Here is a 13,229-nt window from a genome sequence, read left to right as displayed (position 1 = left end):
TTTGAAAGCCTTGTATGCACTTTGGACATAAAACAAAGGGCCTAGCCCAATCAAACAATCCTTTGAGCCATGCAAAACCTCTAGCCCAATCAACAACCCTTAGCCACATGCATTCACATGCATCACAACCCCAAAACCATCAAGAAACACCATTCACACACACATGCACTTAATCCTTCATCATTACACAACCTTCTCCATCTTTATTCCACATGCATTCATCATAATTCACCCTAGCTACCACCATTCACACACACATGCACTTACTCTTTCATCATTGCACCACCAATTCAACACATGCATTTCCACCTTCCTACTTCATCATTTCATCCACATGCACTCTCAATCATAACAACCACATTCACTCTTAAACAATCACCCACATATTCTCCCATTCCCCCTATAAAAACCCATGCATTCATACACAAAAATAACATCTCATTTTCATACACAACACATCACAAACACATCCAATCTTCCCTCATTGCCGTGAGCTACCATTCCCTTATAATCCAAACACCACTCCTCATCCATTTCCATAATTCCCCAATCCATTCAACACACCAACAACATCCCTTAGACCTTGTGCTACGACGAAGAGGAAGATAAGAGGGCCTAAACGTTCATACAATTCAAGTTTGAGTTGTTGGAATGTTTAGGTGTTTCTTTGATTCTCTTTGTTTTGGTACCATGAGGAACTTCCTCTCGGCTTCATTCCATTAGATACACTCTCCCACTTCTTAAAGGATTTCGACATCAGTTTTGCTTCAAGGGTTCTTTCTTCTTAATCCTATGTTCACTCATGTTATATATTTTTATGTCAAACCTTTTGTAAACATGAAGTGTAACTAATCTCTCTCTAGGGATTCGATGTAGCCTTGCAAGATTGCCATGTAGTTAATTCGGAATTCTCATTTAATCTATCTATTTCTTGTTTCATTCTCCGATTTAATTGTGACTTTGTGTGTTGATTTTAATGCTTGATCATCATTTGAATTAACCACAGGTTGTTTAGCCAAGATTAAAGCACACATCATGCATAATCTTGGTAGATATGTGAATGAATGAAGGGAATGTTTTGCAAACATCCTGCCGAGTGTTCCCTTTGGTTTTGTGAAAGTTTCTTGTGCACTACATAGTCTTGATTAGGAACCAAAGTTGCACATCACAATTAGGCTCATGATTAGAGACATTTGATCAAATCCACACATCATATGGCTGATCATATCTAAGTGAAACAAACCCAAGAAATAAGTAGAGGGATGAGTATAATCTGACTTAACAAGCATGGACTTGGCTTGGCAATGGTGAAATCGAATCTCTAGCTTCATCTCCATTTGTGCTATCTCTTTTTATTAGCTGTTGATTCATTCATTTTGTGTTTACTTCATTTCCTTATGCTTTAATTTACAATCTGTCATTTAGTTTAATCAAAACCTAAATCCCCCTTTACCTTATTGTTCAATTTAGTTAGAAATCAATTTAGTTTATGCTTTAAAGCATTTTGAGTCTTTGGTTTGTCTTAGTGTTTTAAAGTTTAGTTTTGCATTCTTTGAGTCTAGTATAGTGTTTTAGATTGTGTTTTTAGCGTTTTTGAGTCAAATCCAAGTGATTAACAATCCCTCCTAATCCCCGGTCCAGAACGATCCCTACTGACATACTTACTACAATTGTCAAAAAGAGGGTTTAATTTGTGTGCGTATAATTCTCGCATCAAATTTTGGCGCCGTTGCCGGGGATTAGAAAATTTGCTAATCCCTTGGATTGTTTTATTTTCGTTTGATCTTTTTATTTTATTCCAGATTCTTAATCTTGTTTTGTTTCTTGTTTTAGGTACTAGTTTATGACTCGGAGTTTTCATCCGATTCGTGAACATATCCTGGAGTGATTGGGTTCTTCGTCCGGCTGCAAGACGTAAAAGAAAGCGCTACTTGGGAGGCAACCCAATGCACTGAATAAAGCAAAGCATGTTCATAATAAAAAAATAAAAAAAAATATAGAATAAAAATAAACATGGCAAAAAGATGGAGCCTTCACAAAGGATGTTTACGTGAAGCCCCACTACGAGGCGTCGGAGCAGAAGGCGTCGGATCAGAAGGCGTCAGAGCAGAAGGCATCGAAGCAGGAGGCATCGAAGCGGGAGGCATCGGAGCTAGAGCATTCCAGGCCTCAATACTTGGCCAAACGCTGGATGACCCAGGAAAAAGGTGCCTCTGGCGATAAGCCGCAAGCCTTTGACGGTCACTGTGAATTCGACCCTCAGATTCTTGCAGCTCATCAAGCTTCCTCTTCATGCCCGACGAATAGTTATTTGCAAGCACATGCAAACTTCTATTCTCGTACTTAAGCTGCTGGATCTCTTGCTTAAGACTTTCCACCTCTGCCATCAATGATTCCACCTGACGGGAGCGGGCAAGCAGGCGTTGGCCCATGTTGGACACAGAACTCGCACACTGAACACTAAGTGCGAGGGACTCTTGAACGGCCAACTCATCGGACCGTCCTGACAGCAGCCTACTATCTTTTGGAGTGAGGAGGTTCCTAGCTACTATTGTAGCTGTTGTGGCGTCCTGCATCACGGAGTCTTCACCTGTAAGAAGACCGTTAGAAGATAAGAAAGAAGGGCGCCATACGTTACCTTGACGCGGCGCGCCCGTATCACTGCTAAGGCTCAATTCCAAGCTAAGGTTCGATGGGTTTGCCATTTTTCAAAAGTGTTCAAAAAGAGTGGATGGAGTTAAATTTCGAAGGGCCGGAGACGATTTTCAAGAATGGGAAATCTTCAGAGTGTGTATGTTGGCGGTGATCGATAGCTCTATAAAAAGCTAAGGCGACGCGTCCACCGATTCAAAGAGCCGGATTTTCCGGCGTAAGTTAGGCGACGCTCCCTCGGCTTTTCAGAACGCGTTCAGCTTTGTCAAAAGATTTCTGACAAAGCTGAAAACACGTGGAGGCCATCATCGCAACTACACATCTTTAGCCGACAAGCGCAAAGTTCGGCGACGCTTTCTCTGCTTTTCAGAAGACGCGTGCAGCTTTGTCAAAAGGAGCCGCATCTGCACTACCACGTGTCATTCAGAAAGCGAAGGGGCGTCGTTCAGAAATCGAAGGGGCGCCTGCTCAGAAATCGAAGAGGCGGCTTCAAAGATCGAAGAGGCGCCACTATTTCAAAAAGCCGGATTTGCGGGATCAAAACGTCTGTCGACAAGGGTAAAAGAATGGTACCACCACTTGTTATTATCTCTATATATGTCGACCTTCATCTTTTATGGCAAGGCAGACCTGAAGAAAATGCCCAACTCTTCCTCACCTCTGAGGGCGCACTCCCAGCAAAGCCTTTCGAAATACTCAATTCTTTCTTCTTCCCCAAAGATGATACCAGATGCCTGGAGTACAGATGACCCAGGAGGAAACAGCACAACAAATACATGTGCTGATTCATTCACCGCTTCTTCAAAAGCAAAGGTATCTCATATCATCAAGGTCAAAAGCAAAAGTATCTCATATTATGCTCTTTCCCTGTCTTTTTCTTTGTCCTTGTTCTTACTCGCATGGCAAAGTGAAAGAAGCAATCAGCCGGCACTTGGAGTCAGTCTTCCGATCTGGTTCCGACTGCCTGGAATCTATTCCTGGTTGCTTACCTAGCATTGCTCTCGAGTAGTCATCTTCAACGGTTGATACACTTCCAGAGAAGGGACCACTCCTGCAAAGATTGAACAAAGAAACAGATAAAAGGGGTAAGCTCAGACCTTCGGGGAAGACCAAAAGAATCCTGCTGCCCAGTTCAAGATTATGTAGCACAAAGGAAAATCAACGATGGGCGGAAACCAGTTCAAGAGAAAGCCTGTGGAATCACCAAGATCAATGCCTCAATGCAATCACCAAGGAGAAGAGGGAATTTACACTCCATAACCAGATTTGCGTCCCTAAACTCTTCTCTTTGTTAATTACATTTTGCCATGTTTAGTATGTTTAAGTGCTTTTTGTGTGTTTACTTATGTTTTGTGTGAATCTATGCTTAAAACATTGAGGACAATGTTTGATTTAAGTGTGGGGGGTAACTAATGTTGTTAATGCAAATTCGTGGGATTTTATCACCCATAACTTCAAATGTTGTTCCTTGCTGTTTTAAGGTGTTTTTAAATTGTTTTAGAGTGTTTTAGTGTGTTTTGTTTTATAACTCCGAAAATCACATAAAAATTTGAAAAAAATGTTTTGAAAAGCCTAAAAAGAGTGTTTTGAGTCGTTTTTGTGTGTTTGTGTCTTAGGGTACCTTCCAACACAATGATAAGGATTTGGTTTGTAATTGCATGACGGTTAAAAAGAGTTATAAACATGGATGAAAGTTTGATTTACTCTTGGTATATGCTTGGTTATGGTTATAATGTATGACTTCACATGCAATCATAAAAGAAAAATTCGTTTTTGTAACATGCTTGAAGGAAGGAACTCAAACGAACGCTACAACCTTGTGAGACTTGAGCCTAAACATTCTTTGGAGAGTTATTTTCTATGATTCTTTGTTTTCTAAAGTTGTTGCATGATCTCATTATTCCTTGCTTGGTTGCTACTTAGAATGCAATTGTATCATGCTAGAACTAAATGCTAGAACTTATATCCATTTCATTCAAAGCATTGAATTGCATAACATATATCAAGATAAAGTTGTGTAGTTGCCACCATAGCCAAATAGCCTTACTTCCCATATTTCGTATTTGTTGTAAGTTTTAACCCCTTTGAGCCTTGTTTAGCCTATGTTCTTTGTTAACCCATGTTATCCTTACCTAGCCTAGAATAGGACCATCGATGCCTTTGTTCTTAAAGCATAGTAAGCATGACGGAAAATGAATTCCTTTTTGATTAATATGTTGCAGAAAATAAGTGTGGGGGAAGGATTATTGATGAGAGTTGTTGTGCCATAGGCACGGCTAAAAAAAAAAAAAAAAAAAAAAAAAAATTGAAAAAAAAAAAAGAAAAAGAAAAGAAAAATAAGAGTTGTTTGAATTTCCCCTATTAGTCTAAAAGTTGTTTTCCGCGCTCTAAAGGGAATTCTAAGTGCCTAATTCAATACTTTGCTCACTATTGCTTTAAGAATGTTTGTTTATCCTTCACCTTTCATTGTTAACCAATACCCTAGCCCCGTTACACCCCTTTGACTTCTATCTTGATCGTTATGTGTTCAATAATGTGGAGTTTGGATTTGATATGAGCTTATGGAATCACTGGTTCTCATTCTAAGTAGTAGCATTCCATTCATGAGATCATATTCATGTCATTATTGTAAATCCAGAAAATGCTTTCTTTGTTATAACATATGTGAGATACTAGTCTTTCATGTTTACATCAATCTCTCACATATAACTAGTGTAGGGTGTGTAGTCAGAAAATCTGTGTGAAAATAGAGTGCATTCTAGTAAGGAATTGAGTAAATTCTCTAAAGCATGTTACTACATTTGAAATGTGTTTTAATTGCTTAATTGTGAACTAGTATGTGGTGACTATGATTAAGAATGTACTTAAGTGTAAAGATGGCTAAAATCTGTGAGAATAATGATTTTTAACTTGTCATGTGCATTGGAAATCCCTAAGACGGTTGTTGGAAGGTTTAGGTTGTGTTTTACTTGTTTAGTGTCGTTTTGTTTATTTGTTATTATTTTGTTTTGCTCGAGGACTAGCAAAAGCTAAGTATGGGGGAATTTGATAGGAGCATATTTAGGCGACTTACTTAGCTTGTTTTCGTGCATCTATGTTGTTAATTCATAGTTGTTTTAGTAGTTTAAGCCATTTTCGTGTGTTTTTAGGTTCATATGGCTAAGGAAGCAAAAAGATGCATTTTGGAGCAAAATTGGGCTTGGAATGGATAGCATATGCTTGGAGCCAAAGTGTTGGACGAATTTGAAAGCCTTGTATGCACTTTGGACATAAAACAAAGGGCCTAGCCCAATCAAACAATCCTTTGAGCCATGCAAAACCTCTAGCCCAATCAACAACCCTTAGCCACATGCATTCACATGCATCACAACCCCAAAACCATCAAGAAACACCATTCACACACACATGCACTTAATCCTTCATCATTACACAACCTTCTCCATCTTTATTCCACATGCATTCATCATAATTCACCCTAGCTACCACCATTCACACACACATGCACTTACTCTTTCATCATTGCACCACCAATTCAACACATGCATTTCCACCTTCCTACTTCATCATTTCATCCACATGCACTCTCAATCATAACAACCACATTCACTCTTAAACAATCACCCACATATTCTCCCATTCCCCCTATAAAAACCCATGCATTCATACACAAAAATAACATCTCATTTTCATACACAACACATCACAAACACATCCAATCTTCCCTCATTGCCGTGAGCTACCATTCCCTTATAATCCAAACACCACTCCTCATCCATTTCCATAATTCCCCAATCCATTCAACACACCAACAACATCCCTTAGACCTTGTGCTACGACGAAGAGGAAGATAAGAGGGCCTAAACGTTCATACAATTCAAGTTTGAGTTGTTGGAATGTTTAGGTGTTTCTTTGATTCTCTTTGTTTTGGTACCATGAGGAACTTCCTCTCGGCTTCATTCCATTAGATACACTCTCCCACTTCTTAAAGGATTTCGACATCAGTTTTGCTTCAAGGGTTCTTTCTTCTTAATCCTATGTTCACTCATGTTATATATTTTTATGTCAAACCTTTTGTAAACATGAAGTGTAACTAATCTCTCTCTAGGGATTCGATGTAGCCTTGCAAGATTGCCATGTAGTTAATTCGGAATTCTCATTTAATCTATCTATTTCTTGTTTCATTCTCCGATTTAATTGTGACTTTGTGTGTTGATTTTAATGCTTGATCATCATTTGAATTAACCACAGGTTGTTTAGCCAAGATTAAAGCACACATCATGCATAATCTTGGTAGATATGTGAATGAATGAAGGGAATGTTTTGCAAACATCCTGCCGAGTGTTCCCTTTGGTTTTGTGAAAGTTTCTTGTGCACTACATAGTCTTGATTAGGAACCAAAGTTGCACATCACAATTAGGCTCATGATTAGAGACATTTGATCAAATCCACACATCATATGGCTGATCATATCTAAGTGAAACAAACCCAAGAAATAAGTAGAGGGATGAGTATAATCTGACTTAACAAGCATGGACTTGGCTTGGCAATGGTGAAATCGAATCTCTAGCTTCATCTCCATTTGTGCTATCTCTTTTTATTAGCTGTTGATTCATTCATTTTGTGTTTACTTCATTTCCTTATGCTTTAATTTACAATCTGTCATTTAGTTTAATCAAAACCTAAATCCCCCTTTACCTTATTGTTCAATTTAGTTAGAAATCAATTTAGTTTATGCTTTAAAGCATTTTGAGTCTTTGGTTTGTCTTAGTGTTTTAAAGTTTAGTTTTGCATTCTTTGAGTCTAGTATAGTGTTTTAGATTGTGTTTTTAGCGTTTTTGAGTCAAATCCAAGTGATTAACAATCCCTCCTAATCCCCGGTCCAGAACGATCCCTACTTACATACTTACTACAATTGTCAAAAAGAGGGTTTAATTTGTGTGCGTATAATTCTCGCATCAGTTTACAGTCATCCATTCCAGCCTTGTGAATCAAATCTTTAGTGTATTTGGCTTGATTAATAAACAGATCACCATTAGATTTATAGGTAATCTGAAGCCCGAGGAAATAAGACAATCGACCCATATCCTTCAAATCAAAAGCAGCATTAAGAGTTGTGATCACAGACTGAATCATTTGAGAATTAGACCCTGTAATGATAATGTCATCGACATACAGTAGCAGAATAACAACATCAGTCCCAACAGTCTGAACAAATAAGCTAGAATCAGACAAAGAGGCTTCAAAACCAATTGCTTGCAGATAACTAGTAATTTTATCATTCCAAGCTTGAGGAGCTTGCTTTAAGCCATAAAGAGACTTAACCAATTTGCAAACATGCGTAGGAAAGTGAGGATGAACAAAGCCTTGAGGTTGCTTCATATAGACTTCTTCCTGCAAGTCGCCATGAAGAAATGCATTCTTCACATCGAGTTGTCAAAGTTCCCAGTGATGGGTTGCAGCTAATGCTAACACTAAACACACTGTAGTATGACGAACAACTGGACTAAAGGTTTCTGTATAATCCAGCCCCTTTTCTTGGTTAAAACCTTGAGCCACCAGCCGAGCTTTATAACGAGATATAGATCCATCACTAGTTCTTTTAATTTTATACACCCACTTGCTTCCAATCACATTCTTCTCACAGGAGTTAGGAACAAGGGTCCACGTGCCTTGGGATTGAAGAGCATCAAACTCTTCTTGCATGGCCACCTGCCATTGAGGTATATGAGAGGCTTGTTTAAAACTAGATGGTTCAGACACATCCACAATGTCAGCAATAAACGTGAAACCTCCTGAGAAATGAGAATTATCTTCAAGAGTCAAGGATGTCACTTCTGGAAATATAGCAGTCAAAGCAGAATAATCCTTTCTGGTAATAGCACCTGTTCTCAATCTGGTTTGAATACCTTGGGATATAGACACATTCTCAGGCAGAGAGGAAGTGGGTGAGGTAATAGGAGGGAACTCCACATGGGACTGTTGTGGTTGAAGGACAGGCAACAAAGAAGAAGGACTGGACAGAGTAGCAGGGGAGACAGAGTCCTGTGCATTTTCCAAAGAACCTGAAGAAACAGATCTGATAGGTTGTGAAGCTGAAACAGTCTGAAAATCTGGAGGATATCCATCATGAACAACCTGTGCCATTGGAATCGACAACTTAACAAGAATAGGTTTCATCTGACCAGTGGAACCAGAAGAAGGAATAGTTCCAGCAGCTGCAGTGACATCTTTCTTGTAAGGAAACACAGTCTCATCATGATAAACATGGCGAGAAATAAGAATTTTCCCAATGAACATATTATAACACAAAGCACCTTTATACCCTCGAGGATATCCCAATAAAACACACTGAGTGGATCTGGATTGCAGTTTAGTAATATTATATGGTTTGAGGTATGGATAGACTGCAGAACCAAAAACCTTCAAATGAACCAGGTCAGGTTGCTTGCCAAACAATTTTCCAAAAGGGGAATCCATATGAAGAGTCTTGCTAGGCATCCTATTAATCAGAAATGCAGCATGGGCTACAGCAAATGACCAAAACTTATGTGGTAACTTAGCAACAGATAACAATGTTATTGCTGTCTCAAGCAGATGTCTATGCTTCCTCTCAGCAATACCATTCTGCTGAGGTGTGTATGGACAGGAAATCTGATGTAAAATACCATGTGTAGTAAAAAATTCCTTAAATGCAGTGTTAACAAACTCTCCACCTCCATCAGATTGGAAAAGTTTAATCTTGGACTGAAATTGGTTCTCAACATAAGCACAAAATTTGACAAATGAATTGAAAACCTCTGATTTATTCATTATAGGAAAAATCCATACAAATCGAGTAGCTTCATCTATAAACGACACATAATAGCGAAACCCCTCAACTGAAACAACTGGAGAAGGCCCCCATACATCACTATGAATCTTATGAAAAGGTATATCTACTATATCAACCCTATCAGAAAATGGAAGTCTACTCATCTTTCCTTCAAGACAATGAGAGCAAACTGTACTAATGGGATCAGAAGAACAAACTACATTGGAGTTCTTAGGCATAGTGGCTAAGATAGCATTTGATGGATGACCACTTCGCTGATGCCACAAAGAAGATTGCACTTTACATCCCAAATAGGCAGAAGAAATTGCACCTTTATGAAACAGTGTTGGAAAAATATGCACAGGAACTCTGAACAACTCATTCATGCTACTCTGGCCTTGATGGAGGATGGCCCCTGTTGCCTTGTCCTGTACAAAAAATCGAATGTCATCGCAAATGAACCAACTATGATTGTCTCGGCATAATTGCTTAACAGATAAAAGATTAACATTTAACATTGGCACATGTAAGACATTCTTAAGATGTAAAATATGAGAGGAAGACGGTAGAGTGCCATGACCAATATTTTGGACATCCAAACCTTCACCATTACCAACGATTATCTTCTCAGTGCCTTCATATGGTGTAGAATGATCAAGAACTGTTAAATCTGGAGTCATGTGATGAGAAGCCCCAGTATCAAGAATCCAAGAGTCTCCATTGGAAGTAGCTGCAGAGGCTTGAGCATTCATAGCTGGAAAACCAGCAGAAGATGATGGCACAGATGGAGAAATGAATGAAGAAGATTGAGGAACATTAAAAAACTGGGGAAATGAATTATGGTTAACAAACTGGGACTGAGGAGGAACCATGCCCATATCAACACCACGAGGAGACACAGAAACCCCTTGATAAGCAACATTGCCAGATAAGGAAGGAGATGGTTGAGCACCTTGATAAGCATAATTGCTCTGATGCCTACAATTCAAGGCAATATGACCCCGTTTACCACAGATTTGACATTCAGGCACATTCATACCATTATCATTCCTTAAACGACAAGTAACTGCTACATGACCCTTTCTCGAGCAAATCTGACACTCAGGAATAGGCTCAAACCTGTTGAATGTATTTCCTGACCACTGCTGCCAAGAATTGCCAGATCTCGAGCCATTAAATTTCTGCCTATATCCTCCATTTCCTCTTGGCCGATAATTGTTACCATTGAATGATCTGCCAGACATATTATTGCCTGAGTAGTCACTTGACTGAAATTGATTACCAGGATAACCTGGACCAGATGATGAACTGCCAGAATAACCAGAACCAACAACCGGAGAAAATGGTACATTAGAAGCACTACCGGATGAATTGGAAGAGACAGGGTACTGATTGGAAGACCCTCTAGTATGATCATTAGAAGCTTGAGCATTGACATACATGGCAGACATACTTTGTACCAAAGACTGCATTCTGGTTTCAATTGTCTTCTCTGCACCAATTAGTTGAGCCCGAAACTCTTTAAGTGTAATGTTTGAGTCTTGAGCCAAAATAACAGTCCGAATCATATCATAATCAGAAGGTAAACCAGTGAGTGCAACAATGATGAGATCATTGTCTGATACTTTCTCTCCAGCAGCCTGTAATTGATCTTTAATGGTCTTTAATCTCAACAGATATTTATCAATAGTATCGCCCCCTTTCTGCATTGTATGTAACTCTGCTTTGAGATGATTTACACTAGCTTTAGACACTGACATATATCTATCCTGTAAAGCAGTCCATGCCTCATGAGAAGTCTTGCATCCTACCACATATTCTATAGCATCATCACTGAGGGTAGCAAGTAACAGACTTAACAATGCCATATCAATCTTAACCCATTCTTTATAAGCAGTATTGATCTCATTGGTAACTCCTAATTCAGAAGTAATAACAAACTTGGGAGGGCACACAGAATCACCAGTAAAATGATCAAAGAAATCATAACCACGAAGAACTGATCCAAATTGGTAGCTCCATTTAATGAAATTGTCATCATTCAATTTAATAATGAGCATACCCAGCAAACTTTCAATCCGCACTTGATTTGCCATAGTATGAAACCAGACAGAAGAAATCAAACAATGTCGATGCGAGAAAAAAAAAATACCCAGAACAACCCAGATGCAAATTGAGTCGGTGAATAACCCCAGATGAACAAGAATTGCAGATCTAATTTCCAATTAGCAAAACAATCACTATACACTCACAGAGAAGCAAGAATCACATATATACTTCAACAATGGCAATCGGCCTTGAATTACTTCAATTACTTCAAGAAACTAAAATTCGCAACAAATTTGGCTTCGGCCTTTCAACAAATCAACATATAACTCTTCGATTAACCAGAAAATTACGGCATCGGCCTTCAATCAACTCAAATCACTTCAATTCAAACTAAATTTCAGAAGAAAGAACACTAAATTCTCTAGGGTTTTTAACACACAGAACACATTTCTAGATACAAAGACCAGGTAATACCACCTGCTTACCAGTCGAAGCAGCGGAAACACTAAACCAGTACCATTGCGCAAGCAAGAAAACAACTCTTGATACCATATTAACAACAGAGATGGATTCCATAGAAATCAAGAAAGATAATGGAAGAAAGCTTGAAGAAGAAGCCAAAAGAAAACTCTCTATATCTTTCTCTTAATATTTCTGAAATTACAACTTACTCAAATATAAAAGAGGGAAAAGCTATTTATACTATCTTATCTAGTAAACCATACATGCACATGTTTCTCACGTGCAATAACTATTACTTAGCCTATATACTCATCCAATAGGGGTGTGGAGGGGGGAACAAATTGGTTATCAACTATTAGCTATTAGGAAAGTAGTAATGGTTTAGTCTTTAATTAATATAAACATGGCTGATTTCATTTTAGTGACGAACGATTTGGTAAAAGAATAAGGAACGAACGATTTGGTAAAAGAATAAGAATAATACTTGCATTTCTTTTAGTGAAGACGCATATTTCACCTCTATGAATAATGTATCTTTATTATATAAATTTATATCAAAATCTTTATATTTCCCAATTTTTGAAGATAATATTTATATATAATCATTTGAATTGAAGATGGTTTAGTCATTCAAAAGTACTAAATAAATGGACGGTTCATCATAATTATAAACTTGATACTTATACCGTCGATTTTGTTCCATACACTTGGCTGCATAAACAATCTCTAATTCAAATGATTTTTTGGAGAGATAATCATCAAATGAAGATTAAAAAATTGAACTTCAATTTTAAAACTATCCAGTGAAAATACATTATTTGCAAAGGGTGTCATGGGGGATACAAGTATTATCCAAAGAATAATACAAGTATTCCTCCACTTACAAACATATTTTAATAGTAGAAATTTTATAATTGTAACTGTTCAATTCCGGAGCAAGATAATACTTGAAGTGCCGGCATAAGATGAGCTCATTCCTCCACTTACAAACATATTTTCATAGTAGAAATTTTATAATCGAAACTATTCAATTTCGGAGAAAGTATTTTTTGTTGTTGTTTGATTTTAGTAGAAATTTTATGAGCCATGTTAATTTTTTTTTTTGTCGAACGATAGAATTGTTTGATTAGATGTTAAATTAAGAAGTCGATGGGGTTCGAACTCACACGGTAGTGCAGGGTAACACTCTGCTCCACTAATGTGATAGAAGGCCACTTGCGCTGCCATGTTAATTGGGGTATGATATATTTCTCTC

The sequence above is a fragment of the Pyrus communis genome, chromosome 14, assembly GCF_041283825.1.
Source record: "Pyrus communis isolate YQ-2024b chromosome 14, ASM4128382v1, whole genome shotgun sequence".
NCBI classification, from domain to species: domain Eukaryota; kingdom Viridiplantae; phylum Streptophyta; class Magnoliopsida; order Rosales; family Rosaceae; genus Pyrus; species Pyrus communis.
This window is presented reverse-complemented; position numbering follows the sequence as displayed.